Genomic DNA, 14723 nt, shown 5'->3' with positions numbered 1-14723 from the left:
TTCATATTTACAGAAGGGATATGTGTTCACTGTGGAATTTCTGAAAATTAAAAAAACTACAAAGAAAAAAGTAAAATGACTCCTAATGTCACTACCCAGAGATAACTATTATTAGCTTGAGAATGTGTAGCCTTTCGTTTTTATGCATTATTCTATTTTTTACAAAAATAAGAGCATGTTAGATATATAAAATTTTGTAACTTGCTTTTAGGTTTAAAATGACATAATTCATGTCATTAAATATGTTCAGAACATGAATGTTAATAAATATGTATGTACATAGTGAATAAATATATTCCATTATTATATACAGTATACATATTATATTCCATTATTCCATTGCATGCATGTGCCATACATATCTTTAACCGGTCTCCTATTGTTGGACATTAAGGTTGTTTACTGTTTTTCTCTATTGTCAGTAATATTCTGTTGAACACGTGTCGCTTTTAATATACATCTATGTTTATTTTTCTTAGGATGCAGTTTTTAGAAGTGAAATTGCTGGGTCAAAAGAAATGCTTATTTTTTCATTTTAAACAATATTTGGATGTATTAAATAAAAATTTTAAAGTATATTGGGAATTCCCTGGTGGTCCAGTGGTTAGGACTCTATGCTTCTACTGCAAGGGGCCCAGATTCGGGCCCTGGTTGGGGAAGTAAGATCCTGTATGCCACGTGGCATGGCCAAAAAAAAAGGTATAGAACTTTTAATGCTCATCAGCTTTGAGGTTTATATTGATCCTAATTTTGGCATGTAATTGAACTTTCCAATCTGCTCACACTTGCTGATTTGATTCCACTATGAATTCTAAGATGTCATTTTCCTCTTGCAAATTTTTCTTCTACCATTTATGGTGTTTCTTCTTGAAAACGGCTAGTGAAGCTAGTGAAAGCATCACCAATTGGATAAGGTGTCATTAAGTAGTCATCTGGCAGCGTGATGTCATCACAAGCATCTTCTAGCTTTTGGAATTGTTGCTTTATCACTTCTATTTCTTCCTTTAGCTCTGTTCTTCTAGTCAGTCCATGCAAAATTATCTCTTGTTGATCTTCAAAAGTAATATTGACATCTTCTGCAAGACCCAGGGTAATAGTAGCACTCACTCCATGGATTTGTGAGGGTTAAATGTGATAATCCAGGTGAAGTGCCTGCCATGATGATTGATGCAGTCAATGGGACCTTTGGCTTAGCAGATCCTAAGGGCAAGGCCTTGACTGTGAGGTCCTCAGACTCCCCAGGAGCACTCTCAGCAAAGGGAAGGGTGGTCTAAAGCCCACTGAGAGCCTCGGCACTGGTGCCCCATCGTGGTTGGTTGGGTACCTCACCTCAGGTCCCTGGGGCTCCATACCGGGCCTCAGAGCTGCATACTGTCAGCATTCCACGTCCCCCAGCTCCCTGCAGCCAACCCCCAGCCTCTGCCCAAGTGCCCAGCACACCAAGCGCTCCAGGAATGCTTCCTTTTAATTCCTTTTAGATATGATACCAAAAAGCCTCAAGAAAGATTATACCAATTTCAATTTACAAATTTATCAGCAGTGTCTGAGGGTGACTACTTACATGGGCTACCATTAATCCTGAATATCATTATTCCTTTTTATGTCATAGGTAAAAACTTTTCTGTTTAAATTTTATTGCTTTTATTACTGTTTGGTGTTGAATGTTTTCCCATATATTTACTTGTCACTAGTGTGAATGGCATTTTCAAGCCCTTTACCCATTTTTCTGCTATCAGGTGTTTATTTTAGTTCTATTCGTATGTATTGTCTCCTCATCTATGCATCTATTAACCCTTTGTCTCTTATATGGATTGCAAATTTTTTCCCAGCTTGTACTTTGCCTTTTAATTTTGTTTATGATGTTTTTCTGCTATATAGAAGTTTTAAAAGGTTTCTATAAGCTGTAGATGACCTGCTTTCCCCCCTTGCAGCTGATACGACCAAAATGGAACCCCTGGTCTAAGTTGGGTTAATTTGATTCTTTTTCCTAAGAACTTGAATTTGAAACATCGATACACTGGAACACTTATATGATTGAAAAAAAATATAATAGAATGCTGGCTGGGAGTTGCCACCATGATATACCACAGCCTCATGCAAGTAAATGATATGGAAGAGGGAAATCTAAGAGATTTCAGAGAAAGTCACTTTGTCACTACAAGAACGAAGCAGATATATAGAGAAAAGACAAAAGAGTGAAATGACAGGAGGGATTTTGGACTGGAGGATACCAGATTGAACTGATGAGGCCTGAAGTAAGGTTCTATACTGAAAATAAGGGAATTAGTTACAAGTTTTCATATTGAACATTGAGAGTCCACAGCCCCGTTTTCTCTGTTGGCTCCCAAAACAGGGGCCCCAAAGATTAGAGATCAGAGAAATCCTCTTTGTGAAAACTGGCCTAAACAAAATGCTACACACACACACACACACACACACACACACACACACACACACTTAGCTGTCTCCCACCAAGAGTCAGGTTCCTGATTCATGGTCATTTCACATACAGAAAGTCTTGGTCCCCAAATGTAGAAATTCCAGTGAGATTTTTAGTAACTCACTAATAAATATGAATGGATAGCAAATAATCACTACACATTCAAGCAAAGACTCTAATATTAACAACAGAGTTCAGAATGAATAAAAGTAAAGAACTTGGAGGAAATAGAGATAATGCATTGAATAAAAGAAAACTTTAAATGACATTGTAATTTATATCCCCTGATAATCAGAGAAAATCCCATCACTGAGCATAAACAGGATGGTTTTTTTTGTTTGTTTGTTTGTTTTTGCGGCCTCTTACTGTTGTGGCCTCTCCCGTTGCGGAGCACAGGCTCCGGACGCGCAGGCTCAGCGGCCATGGCTCACGGGGCCAGCCGCTCCACAGCACATGGGATCTTCATGGACTGGGGCACGAAACTGTGTCCCCTGCATAGGCAGGCGGACTCTCAACCACTGCGCCAACAGGGAAGCCCCAAACAGGATGGTATTTTAAAGGAATATTCTGAAAACAAGGTAGAGCTCTCAGAAATTAAATATGTAATTGCTGATGTGAAAATTTTTTTTTTTTTTTTTTTTTTTTTTTGCGGTACGTGGGCCTCTCACTGCCGTGGCCTCTCCCGCTGCGGAGCACAGGCTCAGCGGCCATGGCTCAAGGGCCCAGCCGCTCCGCGGCACGTGGGATCCTCCCGGACCGGGGCACGAACCCATGTCCCCTGCATCGGCAGGCGGACTCCCAACCACTGCGCCACCAGGGAAGCCCGCTGATGTGAAAATTTAATGAAAGATTGGAAGATAAATTTGAGCAAATCTCAGTGAAATAGAAGAAAAAGAGAAAAGGGGAATAAAGGGAATACAAGGGAATAAAGACAAGAAAACTAGAGGATCATTACAAGAAGCCAAACATCCAATTACTTAAAGTTTTAGAAAGGGAGAATAGTAAAATCATAGACAAGGAAATTACAAAGTATATTAGACAACTTCCTGGAACTGAAGGATATGAGTTTCCAGATCAAAAGAACCCACTAAGTGCTCAGCACAAAGGGAAAAATTACCCATACTAGGCACATCATCATGAAATTATACAAAACCAGAGCTGGGTCCTAAAATGTTCCATGGAGAAAAAAATAACTGGTCACATACAAGGGAACAGGAATCAAAATGGCATCAAGTTCCTTAAAAATAACATTAAAACTAGAAAACAATGGAGATAGCATCCACTTCTAAAACTGGCAGCTAGACAATCAGAATAATCTTCTATAGAGTACATCTAAAACAAGTTAGATGCAATATAAAACATATTATTAAAGCACAAAAGAACTAGAGAAATAACCAAAATCTAGGAGGAGAACGAAGAGGGAATCCCAACACTCAGAGCCACATTGGCTCTGAATGTATTTTCCACTGTGAGAGAAACAACTGTGAAACTGACCTGAAAAAGCAGCCCTGCATTTTGGGCAACATCCTGGCATGAGGAGGACAGTGATCAAATCCCAGGGTCCTCGTAGCGGGGAAAAGACTGAATAAATTACCAGCCACTCTTAAGTTGCCAGACCAAAGGGTTATATCCTCAGGGTAGAGGTGAACCAGAAGTAAACCAGACCACGAATGGTCTTGGGTGGTCTGGACAAACACACACCTTAAATTTGTATTAAGGTGTTCCTGGAAAAGTAATGCCCACAGGCCCCTCCTGTAAGCAAACAAAAAGTCCTCTGGAGGAGGAAGCTATCATTCTAGGCCTCATATAATTCCTGTTAATAAAGCTTCTAATAAAATATCAAGTAAACAGGCAACTAGAACTAGATACATTAGGAAACAGGACACCATGAGCAAGAATCAAGTGAAACTATAGGCAATAGAAACATACCAAATGCGGTAGGCAAAATTCTAAGTCCCCAAGATTCCTGCCCTAGTTATTCAATCAAACATTAATCTAGGTGCTGCTGTAGTGGGATTTTGCAGACATAATTAAGGTCTCAAATCAGCTGACTTTAAGATAAGGAGATTATCCTCAGTGGGCCTGACTTAATCAGGCCTACAGAGGATAATTTACTGGACTCTTTCTGATGAAAAGATTTGAAGCATGAGAGGGATTTGGCACAAGGGAGAATCTCTGTTGCTGGCTCTGAAGATGGAGAAGGCCACGTGGCAGGGGATGCAGACAGTATCTGGGAACAAGAGCGCCCCCCAGCTGACAGTCAACACGGAAACTGCGAACTCAGTCCTACAACTGCAAGAAATTTAATTCTGTCACAACAATGTCAGCTTGGAAGAAGACTCTCAGCTACACATGAGCACGCAGCCAGCCCAAATCCTGAATTTTAGATGTGTGAAACCCCAAGCAAAGAATTCTGCCTGAATTTCTGACAGGCAGAACTGTGAGCTGGTAATTGGTTGTTGATTTAAGTGACTAAATTTGTAGTAACTTGTTATACAACAATAGAAAAATCATAATCCACAAAGACCTGGGAAATTGGAACAATGTGTAATCAAATATAAAAGAGCTACGCTTGCTGTACTTAAAGAAAGAAAAGAAAAGCTTTAAAAGATCAACACGAGGGCTTCCCTGGTGGTGCAGTGGTTGAGAGTCCGCCTGCCGTTGCAGGGGACATGGGTTCGTGCCCCGGTCTGGGAGGATCCCACGTGCCGTGGAGCGGCTGGGCCCGTGAGCCATGGCCGCTGAGCCTGTGCTCTGCAGTGGGAGAGGCCACAACAGTGAGAGGTCTGTGTACCGCAAAAAAAAAAAATTTAAAAAAAAGATCAACACGAAATAAGAAGCCATGAAATTTGTCACAGAGTTCTACAGTCATCCACAGTAGAGTGATCAGGATCAGATTTACTCTCCTGGCTTAAGCAACTATAAAACTGGATAAATAAATGAATCAATTGTTTTCAGGCTGGACAACAGGAAGCACAGGACTATTATCATAAAGAGAAAAGAAATAAATGAGGTGCTCCCCCCAGTTGCCCCAACTTATTGCTGGGAGGTGTTTTCAAGATACAGCGCAGAGTGAGGGGGAACCCAAACACGGCCTGAATTTGAAAAGTCAAAGAACAAGATTCAGGGAGGCCTAAGCAGCTGGTAATCATGGGACAGAGTACCAGAGAGGAGAAAGCTGCAGAGGGAAAACTCCAGAGGTCTGCAGAAGTGTTCCCTTGAGTCTTAGGCTTATTACTCCTGTGCATGCATGAGAGGAAACTACCAGGCACAGGAAATAGAATCACTGTAAACCATTAGGCTGAACAATTTCCAAAGCTCCCATAGGGATGGGAGTATTCTGTGTTCTCACCAGCCAGAGTGAAAAACTTCATCTCACAAAGGGCATACGGTAGAGTTGTCAGGAAGATAGCACCATAGCAGAGGAGATATATTAAATCTTGAGTAAAGGACACTGTAATGAGGCTTAAAGGCTCCTTAACATTGGTCTTGGCAAAGATTTTTTAGATATGACACCAAAAGTGCAAGCAACAAATGCAAAAATGAACAAGTGGGATGATATCAAACTAAAGAGCTCTGTACAACAAAAGAAATCAGAAAAATAAAAAGGCAACCTATAGAATGGGAGAAAATATTTGCAAGCCATCTCTCTGATAGGGGGTTAATATCTAAAATATGCAACGGACTCATACAATTCAATAGCAAAAAAAAAAAGCAAAAACCCAAAACCAAAAACCTAACCAATCTGATTCAAAAATGGGCAAAGGACTTGAATAGATGTTTTTCTAAAGAAGATATATGAATGGCCAACTGGTACATGAAAAGTTGCTCAACATCACTAATCATCAGGGAAATGCAAATCAAACCCACAATGAGATGTCACCTCACACCAGTCAGAATGGCTGTTGTCAAAAAGACAAGAGATAAGTGCTGATGAGGGTGTGGAGGAAAGGGAACCCTCTTGCACTGTTGGTGGGAATGGAAATTGGTATGGTATGGAGGTTCCTCAGAAAACTAAAAATAGAAATACGATGTGATTCAGCAATCACACTTCTGGGTGTACATCTGAAGGAAATGAAAACACTGTCTCAAAGAAATATCCATACCACATTCATTGCAGCATTATTCACAATAGCTAAGACATGGAAACAACCTAAATGTCCACTGATGGATGAATTGATAAGGAAAATATGAGATATGTATATATATATATATATATATATATATATATATCACATTTAACACACACACACACACACACACACACACACACACACACACTAGAATATTATTCGGCCACAAAAAAGAAGGAAATCCTGCTCTTTGCGACAACATGGATGAATCTTGAGGGCATTATGCTACATTAAATAAGTCAGACAGAGAAAGACAAATACTGTATATTCTTACTTATATGCAGAATCTGAAAAAGCTGAACTCATAGAGAGTAGAGTGGTGTTTGCAGGGGCTGGGGGGTAGGGAAAATGGAGAGATGTTGGTCAAATGTACAAACTCCCAACTAAATAAAATATGACTAAGTTCTGGAGATCTGATACACAGCATGGTGACTATAATTAACAATACTGTATTATATATTTGAAAATTGTTAAGAGAGTAGATCTTAAATATTCTCCCCACAGAAAAGAAGTGGTAGTTATATGAGGGGATGGAGGTGTTACCTTATGGTGGTAATAATTTTGTAATATATATGTGTATCAAATCATGTTGTAAACCTTGAACTTATGTACATTATATGACAATAATATCTCAATAAAGCTGGGGCGAAATGTAAAAAATATAGTTTAAACAGACAAAACAAAAGGTGGACCTACCTATATCTACAAAAAATGAACTTTAAATGAACATTCACAAATAGGTTGAAAGCTAAAAGATGGAAAATAATATATAAATAATACTATAAGAAATTCAGAGTGACTATACTATATACAGTTCAAAATAAATAGTTTTATTAGAGAGAAAGAGGGGCATTTCTTAATGATAATAAACAATACATTAGGAGGACATAAAAATTCTAACTCTACGTGTGCCTAAAACAGAGCCAAAAATGTCAATGAAACAAATTTGTCTATATTAAAGAGAGAAAAAGATAAACACACAAACATAATCAGAAATAAACATCCCATCTCAATAACTGATAGAGCTAGACAGAAAATAAGTAAGCATACAGAAGATTTGTAGAACACTATCAACCACTTTAACCAAATTGGCATTTATAAAATACAACACCAAACAACTGCAGAATATACATCCTCCTTTCTTTTTACATATGTATGGAATGTACACCAACATAGACCATATACAAGGACATAAATCAAGTTTTAATACATTTCAGAAGTTTGTTTTGAGAGTTTACTTTTCTGATTGCAATGAAAGTACATTAGATATCAATTACAATAATAAAGCTAGAGAAGCCCTAATTATTTGGAAATAAAATGACATATTTCTAAATAACTCATGGCACAAATAAATCAAAAGGGAAGGTAGATAATATTTCAAATGGAAAGAAAATGGAAATACGAAATAGCAAACTTTGTGATTGGCAGCTAAAGCATGCTTGGAATTAATTCATAATAAATGCTTATATTACAGAAAAAGAATGGGTAAAAATAATTGTTACATTTCTATCTTATGATCCTAGAAAAAATAATACCAAACTGAATCCAAAGTTAGTAGAAAGGAAATTATCAAGATAACAGCAGACATCAATGAAATGAAAAATATAAAAACAACATAAAAATTGTACTAAGTCAAACGTTGGTTTTTTTAAGAGGTTAATAAAATCGATGAAACCCTAGCAAGACAGACCAAAAAAAAAAAAGAGAGAGAGAGAATAAAACCAAACAACCAGTATTAGGAATGAAGGAGCAGATATCCCTATAGATTCTACAGATGTCAAAAGGGAAATAGTATGCCAATACATTAGACAAACGAGATAAAATGCACTTGAAAAACAAAACAGTCAAAACTGATACAAGATGAAATAGAAAATCTGAATAGCCTTATATGTGTCAAAGTAATTGAAATTATTATTAGAAACATCTATGCAAACAAAACCCCAGGCTCAAATTATTTCACTGGTAAATTCTATTGAACATCTCAAAAAGAAATAATAACAATTTTACACAAGGTCTTTCAGAAAATAGAATAACCCTGATACTAAAACTTGTCAAAGGCATTCCAATAAGGGAAGCACAAATCCAAAAATATTGTATCAAGTATTAGCAATTGTATCTAGCAATATGTAAAATATAAATACTTCATGACTGAGTGGAATTATCCTAGCAATATAAGGTAAAAATATTCTACATAATTCACCATATTAACAGAAAGTAAGATTAAATATTGAAAAATTATATTTCATAAAAATTAAAAAGTTCTCCTCCTCACAAGATACCATTTAGGAAATGAATAGGCAGGCTCTAGGCCAGATGCTATGTTTGTCATGGTCTCCAGGTTTCCTGTAAAAACCACAAGCATAGCTGAAACATAATTCTTTTTTTTTTTTTTTTTTTTTGCGGTACGCGGGCCTCTCACTGTTGTGGCCTCTCCCGTTGCGGAGCACAGGCTCCGGACGCGCAGGCTCAGCGGCCATGGCTCACGGGCCCAGCCGCTCCGCGGCATGTGGGATCTTCCCGGACCAGGGCACGAATCCGCGTCCCCTGCATCGGCAGGCGGACTCTCAACCACTGCGCCACCAGGGAAGCCCTGAAACATAATTCTTTAAAGGCATGGTAGTATTGCTGATTCTCTCACACCTATGTGACTCCCCAGAGGGCTTTCCAACATAAGCTCCTAAATGCTCGGCTTCCAAGCTTCACCACAGAAATCAAAGGGTGTCTGAAAGACCTCAGAAGCCTGCCTCCTTACAGGAGTACTTCTTGGCCGCTTCATGGACTGTAAGGACTGATGACCCGGCCACAGAGAATCGCTAACCTTGACATGGTTCACCCACCAGCTATGGCTTCTTGACACCATTAATATCATTTGTTGTGTTGCTCAGTGACATATCCAGGAGATTATGTTTTGTGCTACAAGCAACAACTATAGGTCAAAAAAGCAGTTTTAAAAAATTAGCTATTTAGCCAACATGCTATGTTCTTAGTATAATGATTAATTTCCTGGCATTACCCACCATAGAGGCATTCACTGTAGGCTGAAGGGCATCATAATATGAGAAACCAATGCCCTGGACAAACAGATACTTCATTTTGGGATGGGGTGGTGGTAGCAGTCTTGAAGGTGAATCTCCACAGGCAGTTATTGGGCACAGGCCTGCTTGTCAACTGCAACGAACAGCAGAGTAAGGGTTGGGCTTGGCTAATGCTAGGAGGGCTTCAGGGGTGCCTATAACGAATCACAAGTTTGTGGTGTGAACATCTGGACAATGAGTGATCTGTGAGTATGGTGTTTAATGAAATTATGTGGCAAGAAAGGTTTCTTGGCTCTATAACAAGCACATATTGCAAAGAGCTGTAAAGCCAATCCTAATACTATTTCTTTTATTCTCAGGAGACTGCTGTGTAGCAGGCAAAGGCCAAGATGGGTCCTTCTGCTTGGACAAGTGGTGGAAAGCAGAGAGAGAGAGTAGATCACCAGGCAGTGGGGAGACAAGAGGAAACCTGTGTCTGGACCGTCTAGTTCTCTGTTCTAACTCTGACTTACCTTCATCGCACTCCTTTGTCTCTCCACGACGTTTAGCAGGGTATGGTTTTCAGAGCCAGTGGCCCAAGCATCCAGTCATCATGTGAGAACTGGACCCAGCTGCACCTTAGGGAAGCACGCCTAAACGTCTAGTATTTATGGAAGAAGCTGCATGTGGCTACTCGTTAAGGGTACTCTGTGCTAGGCACTGTGCTAAACTGCAGTTTACAGGCAAACATTGCCTTAATCCTTGTGAAAACCCAAAGATGACGGAACTCTTATTATTCCCATTTTACAGATGAGGAAACATGTTTAGAGGGAATAAATGGATGTCCAAGATCACATGGCCAGTAAGTGGTGAACTGCTATCTTGAACCCAGCCCATCTAATTCTGTTATTCAGGTTATCTGGACAGCCGCTTACCAGCCCTCTATGAAAAGGCCCAGAAGCAGCAGAGGGTTGTCTTTGAGCATCCGATGGTCAAGTGAAAACCTCAAATGTTGACACTCACAGGGGAGGGTGAATAGTTACTGTTCATAAAAATGAATCTCAGATTTCCACACCATGTAATGTGACAGCTATTTTTAACTTAATACAGGGCATGAAAGTGTTTCTAAGAATTGTATTTTCTTTTTCTTTAATTGAAGTATAGTTGATTTACAATGTTGTGTTAATTTCTGCTGTACAGCAAAGTGATTCAGTTATACATATACATGCATTCTTTTTTATATTCTTTTCCATTACGGTTTATCACAGGATATTGTATATGGCTCCCTGGGCTATACAGTAGGACCTCGTTGTTTATGCAGTCTCTATATAATAGTTGGCTTCCGCTAACCCCAAACTCCCAATGCTTCCTTCCCCCACCCCTCCTATGTATTTTCTTTTGAGTTCACCACTTGGAACAGAATTTACGTAGAATATACTTATTAAAACAGTTATTCAACTACTGATAATTCTATGGTGCTCTATCAAATATAAGATCATTAGACTTATTGGTGTTTCATCTGAGAATGAGATTAATCATTGTATTTACAATGGAATACATTAACAAATAAATCTATTCATGGAGAGTTCCCTGGCGGTTCAGTGGTTAGTACTCGGCTCTTTCACCACCATGACCAGGTTCAATCCCTGGTCAGGGAACTAAAATCCCGCAAGACAGACAGCACGCAAAAAGTTTGAAAAAGAAATAAATCCATTCATTAATATTTAATAATCATTAAGAACTGCTTGAATTGCATGCCTTAAGGCCAGAGAGTGGCTTATATGTAATATTCCTATTTATGTTTTCACAAGAGAGGACCGAAGGATATATTCCACAGAAAGAATCATGGCACTATCTAACCAATAATCCCTGCTTCGAGTCCTTTTTTGGGAATGAGGCAGGGTATAAATAATCAATGAAATCAGCATGACCATAAGATGTTACAGAAAAACCCAAACAAACTTTTTGGCCAAACCAATATTTCTTCCATCACTCCTCAATCTTCCTGTGTAAGTCTCTGCCCCAAGTTCATGCCAATTGCTGTGCAGCCCTCTGCTCCCCGTCCCCATTGCTGTCCTCTTCTGACCTGTAGACATTTGCCCACTACGAATGGAGCCTTCTGTAGCCTAGTCATCACGTTCAGCTCCGCCTCAGCTACCACCATCACTCTGGGAAGTCAACTGTGCCTACAATGCACGCAGCCGACTTCCTGGTGTCAAGCCCTTACTTTCTCAGAGCCAATGAGGGAGTCCTCTTTCCCCACCACCTCAACCCGGTAGTCCCCCCGCCGGGGTCACTCCCCTCACCGTTACCATTGGAAACCGCTCCTCTGGAACCCCTGATTCAAGCCCCCCCACCCCACTGACCACATCCTCTATCCCTCCAGCTCTCTGTGGAATCATCTTCTCTTGGATGCCTCACACACACCTTCAAGTTAGTAGGATTACAGGTGACAGGAGCCACAAGCATGCCCACGGATTTAAATTCTTGAATAACCTGGACAGGTGTTAGCAGCACAGGGCTTCTTCTGCCGTGAGAGGTTTTGGCGCTGGATGAGGCCATGTGGGACTCCTTCCGGGCGCTGGGGCCCAGGCACCAGCTGTCCTTCCTGCGATACAACATTTCACGAACCTGAGAATTGGTGTCATCTTCAAAGAGGTGACTGAGCTGCGAGTTGTCGGCCACTGCCCTCCAAATCCTGCCGTTGCTGGTGGCTGGAGCTCATGTATTAGAGAATGGCAGAGAGGAGAACCTGCGTGGACAAACTCAGGTGCTGGGCAGAGCGCTTTTCGTGCGCGCGGTGGTCCACGTGGCTCTCAGGGAAGTGCGGCTTGGTTTCCGTGCGGCAGGAGGGTGTATGCTTCCTAAGCCCACAAGAGTTCTGACAGCTTCTATTTCCAGCATGATGGTTTGCTCTGTAGACCTAGCTTGATCGTTCAGCTGTCCTGAGCCTTCCAAGACACCGTCACCGGTGCTTATTCCCGCCAACTCTGTCTCCATAACGCAGCCGCTAGCTGGTCAGGAAGCAGCCCTCGCGACACCATAGACATTGCGACCTTAACCTAGAAGTGTGGGTGTTAGGTCATCCTAATGACTGGACCAGCATGTAACACTAACATACTCTCTGGAATGGTTGATAATACGTAATGTGTGTGAGAATGTAGAACAACTAGAACTTTCCTACATTGTTGGTGATGTGGGAAAAGGTTACAACCACTTTGGAAAAAAGTCTGACCGTTTCTTTTTTTTTTTTTTTTTTGCGGTACTTGGGCCTCTCACTGTTGTGGCCTCTCCCATTGTGGAGCACAGGCTCCGGACGCGCAGGCTCAGCGGCCATGGTTCACGGGCCCAGCCGCTCCGCGGCATGTGGGATCTTCCCGGACCGGGGCACGAACCCGCGTCCCCTGCTTCGGCAGGCGGACTCCCAACCACTGCGCCACCAGGGAAGCCCCGTGACCGTTTCTTATAAAACTAACATACTCCTGCTTTGTGACCCAGCCATTCTTCTTCTGGGTATTTATTCAAGAAAAATAAAATTATATCTACCCACCCACACACACAAGCACACACACAATGTGCACCAGAATGTTTACATCACTTTTATTCATAAGAGCCCAAACTGGAAATAGCTCAGAAAAATGGATAAACAAACCATTGTATCTTCATACATTCAGCAAAAACCAAAACGAACTTCTGAAACACACAATCACATGGATGGATCTCACAGGTACTATGCTGAATGAAGAACCCAGACACAAAAGAGAACATACTGTATATGTATATGTTTATGTACATGTATATGTTTATGTCTGTGTATAAGTTTATGTATATGTATTTGGATATGTATATGAAGTTCTAGATGAGTCAGAATTCTGGTTGCCCATGGAGGAGGGGCAGGATTGATTGCAAAGGGAACTCTGGACATGGGTGTAGATTACATGGATGTATCCATTTTTCAAAATTGTGCAGTTGAAATACGTACATTTTAACATATGCCATTCTTACCAATAAAAGAAGTGTACAAATGTAATAATCAAGTAGCTTGGGAATTGGGCGGGAGATATAGATGAAACAAAAATGGCAGAATGTTGATAGTTGTGGAAGCTAGGTAATGGGTACATGGGGTTTCCCATTATTTTGCTTATTCTGTTTTATGTTTGAAATTTTCTGTAATTAAAAAAAAATTTTTTTAAAAAAGAAACAAAGGATGAAAGAATGAAGGAAAGAAGGCAGCCATTATTAATCCTCACGGTGTCCTTGCCTTAGAATCCGCTTTAGTCCATGAGTAGTCTCTAATAATCAGTCAGAAGCACATGTGAGATAACGTATTTTTTTGCCCTTGGCCTGTAGCATACACTTCTGAGTTTGTCACACACACACACACACACACACACACACAGCGAAAAAAAACTAGAACAACTTACTCCAATATATTAGACTGTTTAGCTTCAGGTGGTAGGATTATGAGTGATCTTTATCCTCTCTCTATTTTTCTGTATCTTCCAAATATATAACTATGAATATGCATTTCTTTTATAATCAGAAAAGTAAACCGTACAAAAATTTTAAAATATCACTTTCATTGAGTTTCTCCTGTATTGTTACTATGGTTTCAAAAACTCAACAGGCTTTACCACATTATCACTCTCAGGAAAAACAATGCTGCTAATCATATTATTGGTTAGCAAAAAAAGCTTTTGCCAAGGTATGAGCCTCCAGGGTACTTTTTTTGTGAAGATAAAAATGCAATACTGCACAGGAGATCTGCTTATTAGACATTGGGCACGCTCTCTGTAGAACCAAAATAACTCTTCAGAGATTTCCTGCCAAATTCACAGCTAAACTGTTATGCAAATGTAACTACATCTAAATTAAAAGTGCTGAGATGATACAGCCAACGGACTTTGAAGTATGATTGCTTTTGGTGGTGTAGGCAGAAAGGTTGTGATGTTTTAAAGTAAACAAGATGTATCACACTTTATTTTGCTTCCTGTTTGGTCGGGGGTTTATAGTATGCAGGAAAGAAAAAATGATAAATGAAAATAAAATAGTGCGAAGCCCTCGTAAAGGAAAAGAAAAAAAACTGGACATGAACTTAGTTGCAGGTGGAGTCTGTAAGCCTTGGAATCATACATT

General features: G+C 40.0%; 1 pseudogene; it reads right to left on the bottom strand.

The window, feature by feature from the left end:
- Positions 1-710: 710 nt before the first annotated feature.
- On the bottom strand, positions 711-12209 carry LOC116747204 (annotated as a pseudogene).
- Positions 12210-14723: the final 2514 nt, after the last annotated feature.

The sequence above is a fragment of the Phocoena sinus genome, chromosome X (assembly GCF_008692025.1).
Source record: "Phocoena sinus isolate mPhoSin1 chromosome X, mPhoSin1.pri, whole genome shotgun sequence".
Classification (NCBI taxonomy): Eukaryota; Metazoa; Chordata; class Mammalia; order Artiodactyla; family Phocoenidae; genus Phocoena; species Phocoena sinus.
This window is presented reverse-complemented; position numbering and strand designations above follow the sequence as displayed.